Source organism: Oncorhynchus gorbuscha, linkage group LG01 (assembly GCF_021184085.1).
Source record: "Oncorhynchus gorbuscha isolate QuinsamMale2020 ecotype Even-year linkage group LG01, OgorEven_v1.0, whole genome shotgun sequence".
NCBI classification, from domain to species: Eukaryota; Metazoa; Chordata; class Actinopteri; order Salmoniformes; family Salmonidae; genus Oncorhynchus; species Oncorhynchus gorbuscha.
In genome coordinates, this window is record NC_060173.1 from 42,464,928 (window position 1) to 42,480,301 (window position 15,374).

Sequence of the window (15,374 nt, forward strand, 5' to 3'; positions counted from 1 at the left end):
CGCCTCATGCCAATGACTCCTTATATGGCTGTGAATGAGCTACGAATCAGCTTACGTTTTCCACGCATTCCCCCAAGCTGTCTACAGCATTGTGACGTCTTTTTAGGCATTTCCATTGGAGAATGCCTGTAAGGGACCATATTTGACGAGTGGTCACATGCTGTCTCCCGGAGAAAATCTTGCGTAAAATACTGAGGTAGCCATTTTTCCAATCATTTCCTTATGAGAAAACAATTGCCTTGACGGATATATGATCGAATATATATGTTAAAAACACCTTGAGGATGGATCCTAAACAACGTTTGCCGTGTTTCTGTCGATATTATGGAGAAATGGAGTTTGGCGTTATAGTTGAAGTATTTTTTGGTCAATTTCTCAGCCAAAACTGATGAACAAATGGGACCTTTTTTTTGGAAAAAAGGAACATTTGCTATCTAACTGGGAGTCTCCTGGGTGAAAGCATCTGAAGTTCTTCAAAGGTAAATTATTTAATTTGGTTGCTTTTCTTATTTTTGTGAAAATGTATGTCAGCAGATTCTAGCATAACATTATACCATGATAAACTTACACAAATGCTTGTCTAGCCTTGGCTGTAACGCATATTTTGAAAATCTGAGATGACAGTGTTGTTAACAAAAGGCTAAGCTTGTGTTTGAATATATTTATTTCATTTCATTTGCGATTTTCATGAATAGGAAAAGTTGCGTTATGGTAATGCGCTTGAGGCTATGATTACGCTCCCGGATATGGGATTGCTAGTCGCTAGAGGTTAAAAACATCCTAAATATTGATTCTATACATCGTTTGACATGTTTCTACGAACTGTAATATAACTTTTTGAACTTTGTCTGAACTTTCGCCTGGACTTGCCTGCGCCTCGTGAGTTTGGATTTGTGAACTAAACGCGCTAACAAAAAGAGGTATTTAGACATAAATTATGGACTTTATCGAACAAAACAAACATTTATTGTGGAACTGGGATTCCTGGGAGTGCATTCTGATAAGTATTATCAAAGGTAAGTTAATATTTATAACGCTATTTCTGACTTTTACTGACTCCACAACATGGCAGGTATCTGTATGGCTTGTTTTTGTGTTTGAGCGCCGTACTCAGATTATTGTATGTTTTGCTTTTTCCGTCAAGCTCTTTTGAAATCTGACACAACAGTTGCATTAAGGTGAAGTATATCTATAATTCTGTGCATAATACTTGTATCTTTTATCAAAGTTTATGATGAGTATTTCTGTAAATTGATGTGGCTCTCTGCAAATTTGCCGTATGTTTTTGAGGCACAACATTACTGAACATAGCGCGCCAATGAAAACGGAGATTTTTGGATATAAATATGAACTTCATCGAACAACACATACATGTAAGTCCTATGAGTGCCATCTCATGAAGATCAAAGGTTAGTGATTAATTTTCTCTATTTCTGCTTTTTGTGACTAGGCTCTGACCTAACATAATCATACGGTGTGCTTTTGCTGTAAAGCCTTTTTGAAATTGGACACGATGGGTATATTAACAAGAAGTTAAGCTTTAATTTGGTGTATTGCACTTGTGAATGTATGAAAGTTAAATATTTCTGAACACAGACCTAAACTCACAAGCACTTAATGTGTCAGCATGTTTCAGTTTGGCTGGCGCTTAGTTGAACTCGGCTAGCTGAATTGAGCGAGTGTTCTCGCATACTCCTTTAAAAGACCTTTGCTTGAAAAATGAGAAAAAGCTGCAATAGTACTGGTTGTCCATTTTGAGACGCCATAGTCAGTATACACTTCCTCAAAATATTCCAAATTTATCCAAGACAACTCAAGAAATCTATAATTAAATTTAACGTTTTGCCATAGAGATTTTAGTTACGCAGTTTTGTATCTAACTAAGATGTTTGGTGCAGTGTTTAAAAAATAAATAAATGTGCATGAAAACGAGCCGTCTCTCGTTGAATGACAACAAAGACTTTATTGAATAATCCCTACTGTTGACCAATCACCTATGAAGGGGCGTAGACTTCGGCTTCGAACTTCGGGATACCTCCAGAAAAACTGTTGTGTGCCGAACAGCCGAGAAACCCTTGCGGAAGTCCAAAACGAACAAAAACGTCACAATGTTATCATAACAATATATATGCACGATCTCTACCAAACTGTTTTGGCTTGGAAGCATGCGGATGCCTTTACCCACTACGGAGCTGTCCTTGCAGATGGTTGAGTCGGAGTTGCAGGACAGGAATGCAGTGAAACTTATCCCTACCTTTAGGGTGTGGAGCTCTGTTCACTGTCTCACAGAGCTCTGACTCACAAACCACAGTCGCCACTCTACTGACTACATACAGCACACAGTTATACATATTTAATGACTAAAGAGATACATATTTTACATTTACATTACATTTACATTTCCGGTTCCGGTTGGAGCGAGTGGTCGCATCTGCACTTCGCTCCCGCGGGTAGTATAACTTTTTCATTATATTTCATTATATCACAACGGTTTGATTTGTCTAATCTTAGCAATTTCTTCTCAGCTAGCTACATAGCCGTCTTTGTATCAAAGATAATTGCGTAATTATCGTATTTCGCCGTCCTAACGTAGTCTTCACTAGCCAGCTAGCTAACGTCCACTGATTAGTTGCACTGGAGAAACTATTACACTCAACTGAATGACTTGATTAGTGTAGTGTTAGCTAGCTACATAGCTGTCTTTGCTGTCTTCGTATCATCGTATCCAAGATAATTGTGTTGTTTAGGTTTAGAGTGTGTAGTCTTGAGTGATTATCTTAATTTACCGAGGTTAGCTAGCCAGCTATTTGTCGTCCTTAACGTAGGTGACTCTGCTAGCTAGCCAACGCTAGCCAACGTCTTCTGTATAGAACTCAACTACCCGGTCGCATTCACAGGTAGTATCACATTTTCACTTCATTTCATTACAGTACAACGGTTTGATTTGTTTGATCGTAGCTAGCTACTTAGCTAGCTACATAGCCGTCTTTGTATCAAAGATAATTGTGTAGTCTAGAGCGATTTTCTAGGTTCGCTAGCCAGCTATTGTCGTTCTTTTAACGCAACGTAACGTAAACAACACTGCTAGCTAGCCAGCTAGCCCCGAATAGCAACACTGCAGAAACTATTACACTCAACGGAACGACTTGATTAGTGTAGTGTCAACAACGCACCCACTGCCAGCTGGCCTACTTCAGCAGTACAGTATCATTTTAATCATTTTAGTCAATAAGATTCTTGCTACGTAGCTTAACTTTCTGAACATTCGAGACGTGTAGTCCACTTGTCATTCAATCTCCTTTGCATTAGCGTAGCCTCTTCTGTAGCCTGTCAACTATGTGTCTGTTTATCCCTGTTCTCTCCTCTCTGCACAGACCATACAAACGCTCCTCACCGCGTGGCCGCGGCCACCCTACTCTGGTGGTCCCAGCGCGCACGACCCACGTGGAGTTCCAGGTCTCCGGTAGCCTCTGGAACTGCCAATCTGCGGTCAACAAGGCAGAGTTCATCTCAGCCTATGCCTCCCTCCAGTCCCTCGACTTCTTGGCACTGACGGAAACATGGATCACCACAGACAACACTGCTACTCCTACTGCTCTCTCTTCGTCCACCCACGTGTTCTCGCACACCCCGAGAGCGTCTGGTCAGCGGGGTGGTGGCACCGGGATCCTCATCTCTCCCAAGTGGTCATTCTCTCTTTCTCCCCTTACCCATCTGTCTATCGCCTCCTTTGAATTCCATGCTGTCACAGTTACTAGCCCTTTCAAGCTTAACATCCTTATCATTTATCGCCCTCCAGGTTCCCTCGGAGAGTTCATCAATGAGCTTGATGCCTTGATAAGCTCCTTTCCTGAGGACGGCTCACCTCTCACAGTTCTGGGCGACTTTAACCTCCCCACGTCTACCTTTGACTCTTTCCTCTCTGCCTCCTTCTTTCCACTCCTCTCCTCTTTTGACCTCACCCTCTCACCTTCCCCCTACTCACAAGGCAGGCAATACGCTCGACCTCATCTTTACTAGATGCTGTTCTTCCACTAACCTCATTGCAACTCCCCTCCAAGTCTCCGACCACTGCCTTGTATCCTTTTCCCTCTCGCTCTCATCCAACACCTCCCACACTGCCCCTACTCGGATGGTATCGCGCCGTCCCAACCTTCGCTCTCTCTCCCCCGCTACTCTCTCCTCTTCCATCCTATCATCTCTTCCCTCCGCTCAAACCTTCTCCCACCTATCTCCTGATTCTGCCTCCTCAACCCTCCTCTCCTCCCTCTCTGCATCCCTTGACTCTCTATGTCCCCTATCCTCCAGGCCGGCTCGGTCCTCCCCTCCCGCTCCGTGGCTCGATGACTCATTGCGAGCTCACAGAACAGGGCTCCGGGCAGCCGAGCGGAAATGGAGGAAAACTCGCCTCCCTGCGGACCTGGCATCCTTTCACTCCCTCCTCTCTACATTTTCCTCCTCTGTCTCTGCTGCTAAAGCCACTTTCTACCACGCTAAATTCCAAGCATCTGCCTCTAACCCTAGGAAGCTCTTTGCCACCTTCTCCTCCCTCCTGAATCCTCCGCCCCCCTCCTCCCTCTCTGCAGATGACTTCGTCAACCATTTTGAAAAGAAGGTCGACGACATCCCATCCTCGTTTGCTAAGTTAAACGACACCGCTGGTTCTGCTCACACTGCCCTACCCTGTGCTCTGACCTCTTTCTCCCCTCTCTCTCCAGATGAAATCTCGCGTCTTGTGACGGCCGGCCGCCCAACAACCTGCCCGCTTGACCCTATCCCCTCCTCTCTTCTCCAGACCATTTCCGGAGACCTTCTCCCTTACCTCACCTCGCTCATATCCCTTCTTTCTTTTCTCTCCAAAACTCTTGAACGTGCCGTCCTTGGCCAGCTCTCCCGCTATCTCTCTCTGAATGACCTTCTTGATCCAAATCAGTCAGGTTTCAAGACTAGTCATTCAACTGAGACTGCTCTCCTCTGTATCACGGAGGCGCTCCGCACTGCTAAAGCTAACTCTCTCTCCTCTGCTCTCATCCTTCTAGATCTATCGGCTGCCTTCGATACTGTGAACCATCAGATCCTCCTCTCCACCCTCTCCGAGTTGGGCATCTCCGGCGCGGCCCACGCTTGGATTGCGTCCTACCTGACAGGTCGCTCCTACCAGGTGGCGTGGCGAGAATCTGTCTCCTCACCACGCGCTCTCACCACTGGTGTCCCCCAGGGCTCTGTTCTTGGCCCTCTCCTATTCTCGCTATACACCAAGTCACTTGGCTCTGTCATAACCTCACATGGTCTCTCTTATCATTGCTATGCAGACGACACACAACTAATCTTCTCCTTTCCCCCTTCTGATGACTTACAACATTGGTTGTAAGTTAAGCTATTAAAAGAATAGTTCTCAACTAGTTTTGTGAAAATGATCAAAAATAGATGCAACAATTTAGTTAGTGATAGTGACAAGCACCATCTGTATGTGGCCTCATGATGGATTATCTTAAATTATTTCCACTACTAGCTTGCTAACTTGCTTATGATGGGGCGATATGCCAGACGATGGCATGCCATAGTCTGTTGTATATGACAGCTGGAAGGTCCTCTGTTCGGCAGATCCTAGAGCATATGTATGCTGTTTGACTTCAATCCTTGATTAGCGCAATTACTAAGGCAAAGAATAACAGAATGATCTACAGTTCAGTACAGTACATCAACATGACTATAAAAAATTATAGTAGGTTTGGAAGACAAAAATGGGCTGGCTCAAAAACATGACAAGTGATCAGAAATATACAGGCATTTATTTTCAGATACATAGAGTACCAGTCAAAAGTTTGGACACACTTATTCATTCAAGGGTTTTACTTTATTTTTACTGTTTTCTACATTGTAGAATAATAGTAAAGACAAACTATGAAATAACACATATGGAATCATGTAGTAACCAAAAAAAGCGTTAAACAAATCAAAATATATTTTATATTTGAGATTCTTCAATGTAGTCATCCTTTGCCTTTTTTTATTTTATTTATTTCACCTTTATTTAACCAGGTAGGCAAGTTGAGAACAAGTTCTCATTTACAATTGCGACCTGGCCAAGATAAAGCAAAGCAGTTCGACAGATACAACGACACAGAGTTACACATGGAGTAAAACAAACATACAGTCAATAATACAGTATAAACAAGTCTATATACAATGTGAGCAAATCAGGTGAGAAGGGAGGTAAAGGCAAAAAAGGCCATGGTGGCAAAGTAAATACAATATAGCAAGTAAAACACTGGAATGGTAGTTTTGCAATGGAAGAATGTGCAAAGTAGAAATAAAAATAATGGGGTGCAAAGGAGCAAAATAAATTAATTAATTAAATACAGTTGGGAAAGAGGTAGTTGTTTGGGCTAAATTATAGGTGGGCTATGTACAGGTGCAGTAATCTGTAAGATGCTCTGACAGTTGGTGCTTAAAGCTAGTGAGGGAGATAAGTGTTTCCAGTTTCAGAGATTTTTGTAGTTCGTTCCAGTCATTGGCAGCAGAGAACTGGAAGGAGAGGCGGCCAAAGAAAGAATTGGTTTTGGGGGTGACTAGAGAGATATACCTGCTGGAGCGTGTGCTACAGGTGGGAGATGCTATGGTGACCAGCGAGCTGAGATAAGGGGGGACTTTACTTAGCAGGGTCTTGTAGATGACATGGAGCCAGAGAGTTTGGCGACGAGTATGAAGCGAGGGCCAGCCAACGAGAGCGTACAGGTCGCAATGGTGGGTAGTATATGGGGCTTTGGTGACAAAACGGATTGCACTGTGATAGACTGCATCCAATTTGTTGAGTAGGGTATTGGAGGCTATTTTGTAAATGACATTGCCAAAGTCGAGGATTGGAAGGATGGTCAGTTTTACAAGGGTATGTTTGGCAGCATGAGTGAAGGATGCTTTGTTGTGAAATAGGAAGCCAATTCTAGATTTAACTTTGGATTGGAGATGTTTGATATGGGTCTGGAAGGAGAGTTTACAGTCTAACCAGACACCTAAGTATTTGTAGTTGTCCATGTATTCTAAGTCAGAGCCGTCCAGAGTAGTGATGTTGGACAGGCGGGTAGGTGCAGGTAGCGATCGGTTGAAGAGCATGCATTTACTTTTACTTGTATTTGAGAGCAATTGGAGGCCAAGGAATGAGAGTTGTATGGCACTGAAGCTTGCCTGGAGGGTTGTTAACACAGTGTCCAAAGAAGGGCCGGAAGTATACAGAATGGTGTCATCTGCATAGAGGTGGATCAGGGACTCACCAGCAGCAAGAGCGACCTCATTGATGTATACAGAGAAGAGAGTCGGTCCAAGAATTGAACCCTCTGGCACCCCCATAGACACTGCCAGAGGTCCGGACAGCAGACCCTCCGATTTGACATACTGAACTCTATCAGAGAAGTAGTTGGTGAACCAGGCGAGGCAATCATTTGAGAAACCAAGGCTGTCGAGTCTGCCGATGAGGATGTGGTGGTTGACAGAATCGAAAGCCTTGGCCAGATCAATGAATACGGCTGCACAGTAATGTTTCTTATCGATGGCGGTTAAGATATCGTTTAGGACCTTGAGCGTGGCTGAGGTGCACCCATGACCAGCTCTGAAACCAGATTGCATAGCAGAGAAGGTATGGTGAGATTCAAAATGGTCCGTAATCTGTTTGTTGACTTGGCTTTCGAAGACCTTAGAAAGGCATGGTAGGATAGATATAGGTCTGTAGCAGTTTGGGTCAAGAGTGTCCCCCCCCCTTTGAAGAGGGGGATGACTGCAGCTGCTTTCCAATCTTTGGGAATCTCAGACGACACGAAAGAGAGGTTGAACAGGCTAGTAATAGGGGTGGCAACAATTTCGGCAGATAATTTTAGAAAGAAAGGGTCCAGATTGTCTAGCCCGGCTGATTTGTAGGGGTCCAGATTTTTCAGCTCTTTCAGAACATCAGCTGAATGGATGTGGGAGAAGGAGAAATGGGGAAGGCTTGGGCGAGTTGCTGTTGGGGGTGCAGTGCTGTTGACCGGGGTAGGAGTAGCTAGGTGGAAAGCATGGCCAGCCGTAGAAAAATGCTTATTGAAATTCTCAATTATGGTGGATTTATCAGTGGTGACAGTGTTTCCTATCTTCAGTGCAGTGGGCAGCTGGGAGGAGGTGTTCTTATTCTCCATGGACTTTACAGTGTCCCAGAACTTTTTTGAGTTAGTGTTGCAGGAAGCAAATTTCTGCTTGAAAAAGCTAGCCTTGGCTTTTCTAACTGCCTGTGTATAACGGTTTCTAGCTTCCCTGAATAGCTGCATATCACGGGGGCTGTTCGATGCTAATGCAGAACGCCATAGGATGTTTTTGTGTTGGTTAAGGGCAGTCAGGTCTGGGGAGAACCAAGGGCTATATCTGTTCCTGGTTCTAAATTTCTTGAATGGGGCATGTTTATTTAAGATGGTTAGGAAGGCATTTAAAAAAAATATCCAGGCATCCTCTACTGACGGGATGAGATCAATATCCTTCCAGGATACCCCGGCCAGGTCGATTAGAAAGGCCTGCTCGCTGAAGTGTTTCAGGGAGCGTTTTACAGTGATGAGTGGAGGTCGTTTGACCGCTGACCCATTACGGATGCAGGCAATGAGGCAGTGATCGCTGAGATCTTGGTTGAAGACAGCAGAGGTGTATTTAGAGGGGAAGTTGGTTAGGATGATATCTATGAGGGTGCCCGTGTTTAAGGCTTTGGGGGGGTACCTGGTAGGTTCATTGATAATTTGAGTGAGATTGAGGGCATCAAGTTTAGATTGTAGGATGGCTGGGGTGTTAAGCATGTTCCAGTTTAGGTCGCCTAGCAGCACGAGCTCTGAAGATAGATGGGGGGGCAATCAGTTCACATATGGTGTCCAGAGCACAGCTGGGGGCAGAGGGTGGTCTATAGCAGGCGGCAACGGTGAGAGACTTGTTTTTAGAGAGGTGGATTTTTAGAAGTAGAAGTTCAAATTGTTTGGGTACAGACCTGGATAGTAGGACAGAACTCTGCAGGCTATCTTTGCAGTAGATTGCAACACCGCCCCCTTTGGCAGTTCTATCTTGTCTGAAAATGTTGTAATTTGGAATTAAAATTTCAGAATTTTTGGTGGTCTTCCTAAGCCTTGATGACAGCTTTTCACACTTGGCATTCTCTCAACCAACTTCACCTGGAATGCTTTTCCAACAGTTTTGAAGGAGTTCGCACATATGCTGAGCACTTGTTGGCTGCTTTTCCTTCACTCTGCGGTCCAACTCATCCCAAACCATCTCAATTGGGTAGACGTTGGGTGATTGTGGAGGCCAGGTCATCTGATACATCACTCCATCACTCTCCTGGGTCAAATAGTCCTTACTGTACACAGCCTGGAGGTGTCTTGGGTCATTGTCCTGTTGAAAAACAAATTATAGTCCCACTAAGCGCAAATCTGATGGGATGGAGTATCGCTGCACAATGCTGTGGTAGCCATGCGGGTTAAGTATGCCTTGAATTCTAAATAAATCACAGACAGTGCCACCAGGACAGATTTCCACTGGTCTAATGTGCATTGCTAGTGTTTCTTGGCCCAAACATTGGTGTACTTTATTGGTGTACTTTAGTAGTGGTTTCTTTGCAGAATTTCGACCATGAAGGCCTGATTCACGCAGTCTCCTCTGAACAGTTGATGTTGAGATGTGTCTGTTACTTGAACTCTGTGAAGCATTTATTTGGGATGAAATGGAGGCTGGTAACTCTAATGAACTTATCCTCTGCAGCAGAGGTAACTCTGGGTCTTACTTTCCTGTGGAGGTCCTCATGAGAGCCAGTTTCATCATAGAGCTTGATGGTTTTTGCGACTGGACTTGAAGAAACTTTAAAAGTTCTTGAAATTTTCCAGATTGACTAACCTTCAAGTCTTAAAGTAATGATGGACTGTTTCTCTTTGCTTGTTTGCGCTGTTCTTGCCCTAATATGAACTTGGTCTTTTACCAAATAGGGCTATCTTCTGTATACCACCCCTACCAAATTCCATCACGAACACCATCATTGTGCGCAGCTCGATGATGACAGATTTTGGCCTGCCTATGATCTCTGGATCTCTGTTACCCAGTAGCCCGTGTCCATGACATCAACCCCCTCCTGCCCACGGTTCTGGCCAACTACTCCAATATTGACACCATCATCACACACAGGTTTTAACAACCTTCCTTTTTTGCGATCTGAGAAACTGAGGAAGGAATACAAACCTTTTTTAGACACACTTGCTAGCACAAGGAAGATTATAATTATCTCTAGCCCCCTCCCGTACTGACAAAGGGGTTCAGAATGTTTCAGCCGACCCTTTGACCTGAACGAGTACCTGTAGAAACTTTGCAATGACAGAAATGTATTTTTTTGTGACAACACTGATTGGATGTAGGCACAACCAGCACTTTTTAAAAGAGACAGGATTCACCCTAACCACAGTGGTTCCAGGATTATTTCCAGCAACATCGCAAACTGTTTTAGAGACTGACAGACATGGTCTGGTAGTGCTCCAGTTCTCCCTGTCAGAATAAGCAACAGAGGACTTGGAAAACCAATCAACTCGTATAGAAATGGCACTATGGTTATTGTGAGTAACCTAATTTATGTTCCATTATCTCCGCCTACTGTAACATTCACTTTTCACAGAAACATGGCTATCTCGGGATATGTTGTCGGAATCGGTCCACTGGGCTTCTGCATGCATCACACCGACAGAGATAAACAGCTCTCTGGGAAGAGGAAGGGCGGGGTGTATGCTTTATGATTAACAACACACGGTGCGATAACAACAACACACAGGAACTAAAGTCCTTCTGCTCAACCAACCTAGAATTCCTTACAATCAAATGCCGACCATTCTACCTACCAAGAGAATTCTCTTCAGTTATAGTCACAGCTGTGTACATCCCCCCTCAAGCAAACACCAAGATGGTCCTCAAGGAACACTCGATTCTATGTAAACTGGAAACTATATACCCGGAGGCTACATTTTATTGTAGCTGGGGATTTTAACAAAGCAAATTTGAGATCAATGTTACCTACATTTTATCAGCATATTGATTGCACGACACGTAGGGCTAATACTCTCGACCACTGCTACTCTAACTTCCACGATGCAAACAAAGCCCTCCCCCACCCTACCTTCAGCAAATCTGACCACGACGCCATCTTGCTCGTCCCGGCTTATAGGCAGAAACTCAAACAAGATGTACCAGTGACGAGAACCATTCAACACTGGACTGACCAATCAGAAGCGACGCTCCAAGATTGTTTTGATCACGTGGACTGGAATATGTTCCAGTCAGCCCCAAAGAACGACATTGATCTATACGCTGACTCGGTGAGTCAGCGTATAGATAAGTGTATTAATAAGTGTATTGGAGATGACGTAACCACTGTGAATATTAAAACCTACCCTAACCAGAAACCGTGGATGGATGGCAGCATTCGCGCAAAACTGAAAGTGTGATCCACCACATTTCACCATGGAAAGAGGTCTGGGGATATGGCTGAATATAAACAGTGTAGTTATTCCCTCCGCCAGGCAATTAAACAAGCGAAATGCCAGTACAGGGACAAGGTGGAGTCGAAATTCAACGGCTCAGACACGAGACGTATGTGGCAGGGTCTACAGGAAATCACGTCTACAAAAACAGCCACATCACAGATGCCAACGTCACGCTTCCAGACAAACTAAACACCTTCTGTGCCTGCTTTGAGAATAATACGATGCCACCGTCGCGTCTCGCTAACAATGTCTGCGGTCCCCCACTCTCCTTCTCAGTGGCTGACATGAGTATAACATTTAAAAATATTAACCCTCGCAAGGCTGCTGGCCCAGACGGCATCCCTAACTACGTCCACAGAGCATGCGCAGACCAGCTGGCTGGTGTGTTTACTGACATATTTAATTGCTCCCTATCCCAAGTCTGTTGTCCCCAGATGCTTCAAGATGGTTACCATTGTTCCTGTACCCAAGAAGGCAACGATAACAACTAAATGACTACCGCCCCATAGCACTCAATTCTGTCAACATGAAGTGCTTTGAGAGGCTGGTCAAGGATCATATCTCTGCCACCTTACCGGCCACCCTAGACCCACTTCAGTTTGCATACCGCCCCAACAGGTCCGCAGGTGACGCAATCGCCATCACACTGCCCTATTGTTTTTTAAATATATATTTTTTTTACCTTTATTTAACTAGGCAAGTCAGTTAAGAACAAATTATTATTTTCAGTGATGGCCTAGGAACAGTGGACTGCCTGTTCAGGGGCAGAACAAACCATCTGGACAAAAATAATAGCTATGTAAGAATGCTGTTCATTGACTACAGCTCAGCATTCAACACAATAGTACCCTTCAAGCTCATCAAGCTGGAGGCCCTGAGTCTCAACACCTCCCTGTGCAACTGGGTCCTGGAATTTCTGAGGGGCCGCCCCCAGGTGGTGAAGGTAGGAAACAACAACTCCACTTCACTGACCTTCAGCACTGGGGCCCCACAAAGGTGTGTGCTCAGCCCTCTCATGTACTCCCTGTTCACCCACAACTGCATAGCCATGCACACCTTCAACTCAATCATCAAGTTTGCAGACGACACAACAGTAGTGGGCTTGATCACCAACAACAACGAGACAGCCTACAGGGAGGAGGTGAAGGCACTTGGAGTGTGGGGTCAGGAAAACATCCTCTCTCTCAACGTCAACAAACCAAAGGAGATGATCGTGGACTTCAGGAAACAGCAGAGGGAGCACCCCCATATCCACATCAAAGGGTCAGCAGTGGAGAAGGTGGAAAGTTAAGTTCCTGGGCGTACACATCACAGACAAACTGAAATGGTCGACCCACACAGACAGTGTGGTGAAGAGGGCACAACAGCGCCTCTTCAATCTCAGGAGGCTGAAGAAATTTGGCTTGTCACCCAAAACCCTGACAAAATTTTACAGATGCACAATTGAGAGCATCCTTTCCGGCTGTATCACAGCCTGGCACGGCAACTGCACTACCCTCAACCGCAAGGCTCTCCAGAGGGTGGTGCGGTGTGAACAACACATCAATGGGGGCAAACTATCTGCCCTCCATGACAGCTACAGCACCAGATGACACAGGAAGGCCAACAAGATCATCAAGGACAACAACCTCCCGAGCCACTGCCTGTTCACACCATCATCATCCAGAAGACGAGGTCAGTACAGGTGCATCATATCTGGGACTGGGAGATTGAGAAACAGCTGCTATCTCAAGGCCATCAGACTGCTAAAAAGCTATTTTTAACTCCGAGAGGCTGCTACCCACATTGAGACCCGATTACTGGACACTATAATAAATGGATCAATAGTAATTCTAAACAATAGCCACTTTAATAATGCCACAATAATGTTTACATATCTTACATGACTTATATCACATGTATATACTGTATTTTTTGCCATCTACTGCACCTTGCCTACGCCGCTTGGCCATCGCTCAGCCATATATTTATATGTACATATTCTCATTCACCCCTTTAGATTTGTGTGTATTAGGTAGTTGTTGGGGAATTGTGAGATATTACTGCACTGTTGGAACTAGAAGCACAAGCATTTCGCTACACTCTCATTAACATCTGCTAACCATGTGTATGTGACCAATAAAATTAGATTTCTAGTGAATTTATACAAGCCGTTATCTCCTACCTATAAGGGCAAAAGGCGAGACCCAGATGCAGACACAGGAGGCAGATGGTTTGAGTCTGTGATATTTATTAATAATTCAAAAGGGGTAGGCAAGAGAACGGTCATGGACAGGCAAAAGGTCAAAACCGGTTCAGAGTCCAGGAGGTACAGTGTGGCAAGCAGGCTCAAGGTCAGGGCAGGCAGAATGGTCAGACAGGCGGATACAGAGTCCAGAAAACAGGGAAGGTCAAAACCGGGAGGACTAGCAAAGAGAATAGAAAAGGCAGGCGCACGGGAAAAACACACTGATTGGCATGGAACATACAAGATGAACTGGCACAGACAAATAGAAAATACAGGGGATAATGGAAAAGATGGGTGACACCTGGAGGGGGTGGAGACAGGAGAAACAGATCAGGAGATCAGATCAGATCAGGAGAAACAGAACAGATAGATTGGAGACTGTCAGAAAACTTAGTTGTAATGTTAATAATTTGGTTGTTATTCCATTGGTTACCTCGAGGAAGATGCTCCAGGGGCAGAGTGGACCACACTCCTTGAATATGGCGTTTTTAAATGTTAGAGCAATCACAAGGAAAACCTTTCTCTTGAATGACCTCATTACTGAGCGCAAAATTGATTGCATGTATCTCACTGAAACATGGCTATCATCAGACTGTAGTGCTGCTCTTATTGAAGCCCCCCCCCCCGCCCCGGACTACATCTTTTAATACTCTATCAGAAAAGGAGAAAAGGGTGGGGGGACATCCTCTATTTTTACTCATGCTCTCAGCTGTAAGGACATTTCGTTTGGAGTCTTTGGATATTTTGAGCATCATGCTATACTGTTTAAATGTGAGCCACCAGTGCTGGCCATAACCCTGTATAGGCCAAAGTACTGCCCCACTTTCTTTACTGATTTATCTGAACTACTGTTTCTTGAGAACTATGATAAAATCATTATGTTGGGCGATTTTAATATTCATGTTGACAAATAGACTGACTCCAAAGCCATTGAATTTACAGTATGCATTTTTTGAGCTCTATGGACTTTATCCAACATGTTACTGGGCCCACCCGGCCATTCTCTGGACCCGGATATTACTAAGGGTCTTTCTACTGACATATCCTCTATTATTGATGTTGCTTTATCTGATCACCACTGAGTATTTTTTACTAGCTTGTTGCCCATAGCACAGTGTAATACTGAACGCATTATTAAGAAACACTATCTTACCTCTGAAGTGAACTTTCCTCCACATCTAAATGTGATGAGTTTGTGGCACACTTCAGAGATAAGGTTGGGCATCAGTCAAACAAGACCCGATGAGAAGTTTGATATGTGCCCTAGCCTACCACGCAAAGGCACTATGGATTTATTTCCCCTGGTTGACACAAAAAATGTTCAGGAAAGTGATATCACAACAAGCTTTAAGAGAAAATGAGAGAAATAAGCTTTTTGTGCGTGTGACACATTTCTGGGATCTTTTATTTCAGCTCATGAAACATGGGACCAACACTTTACATGTTGCGTTTATATTTTTGTTCAGTATAGATATTGGTGACTGAGTTATTTTATTGTTGGCGGAAGGTGTTATTCAATAAGTTAGCTAGGTTAAGTTTTAGGAGCATAATTAGACACTACCATGACACACTTCCACATCTCATCGCTAGGTGCAGCAGCAACAGAGTCCAGGTGCTGCGGATCAATT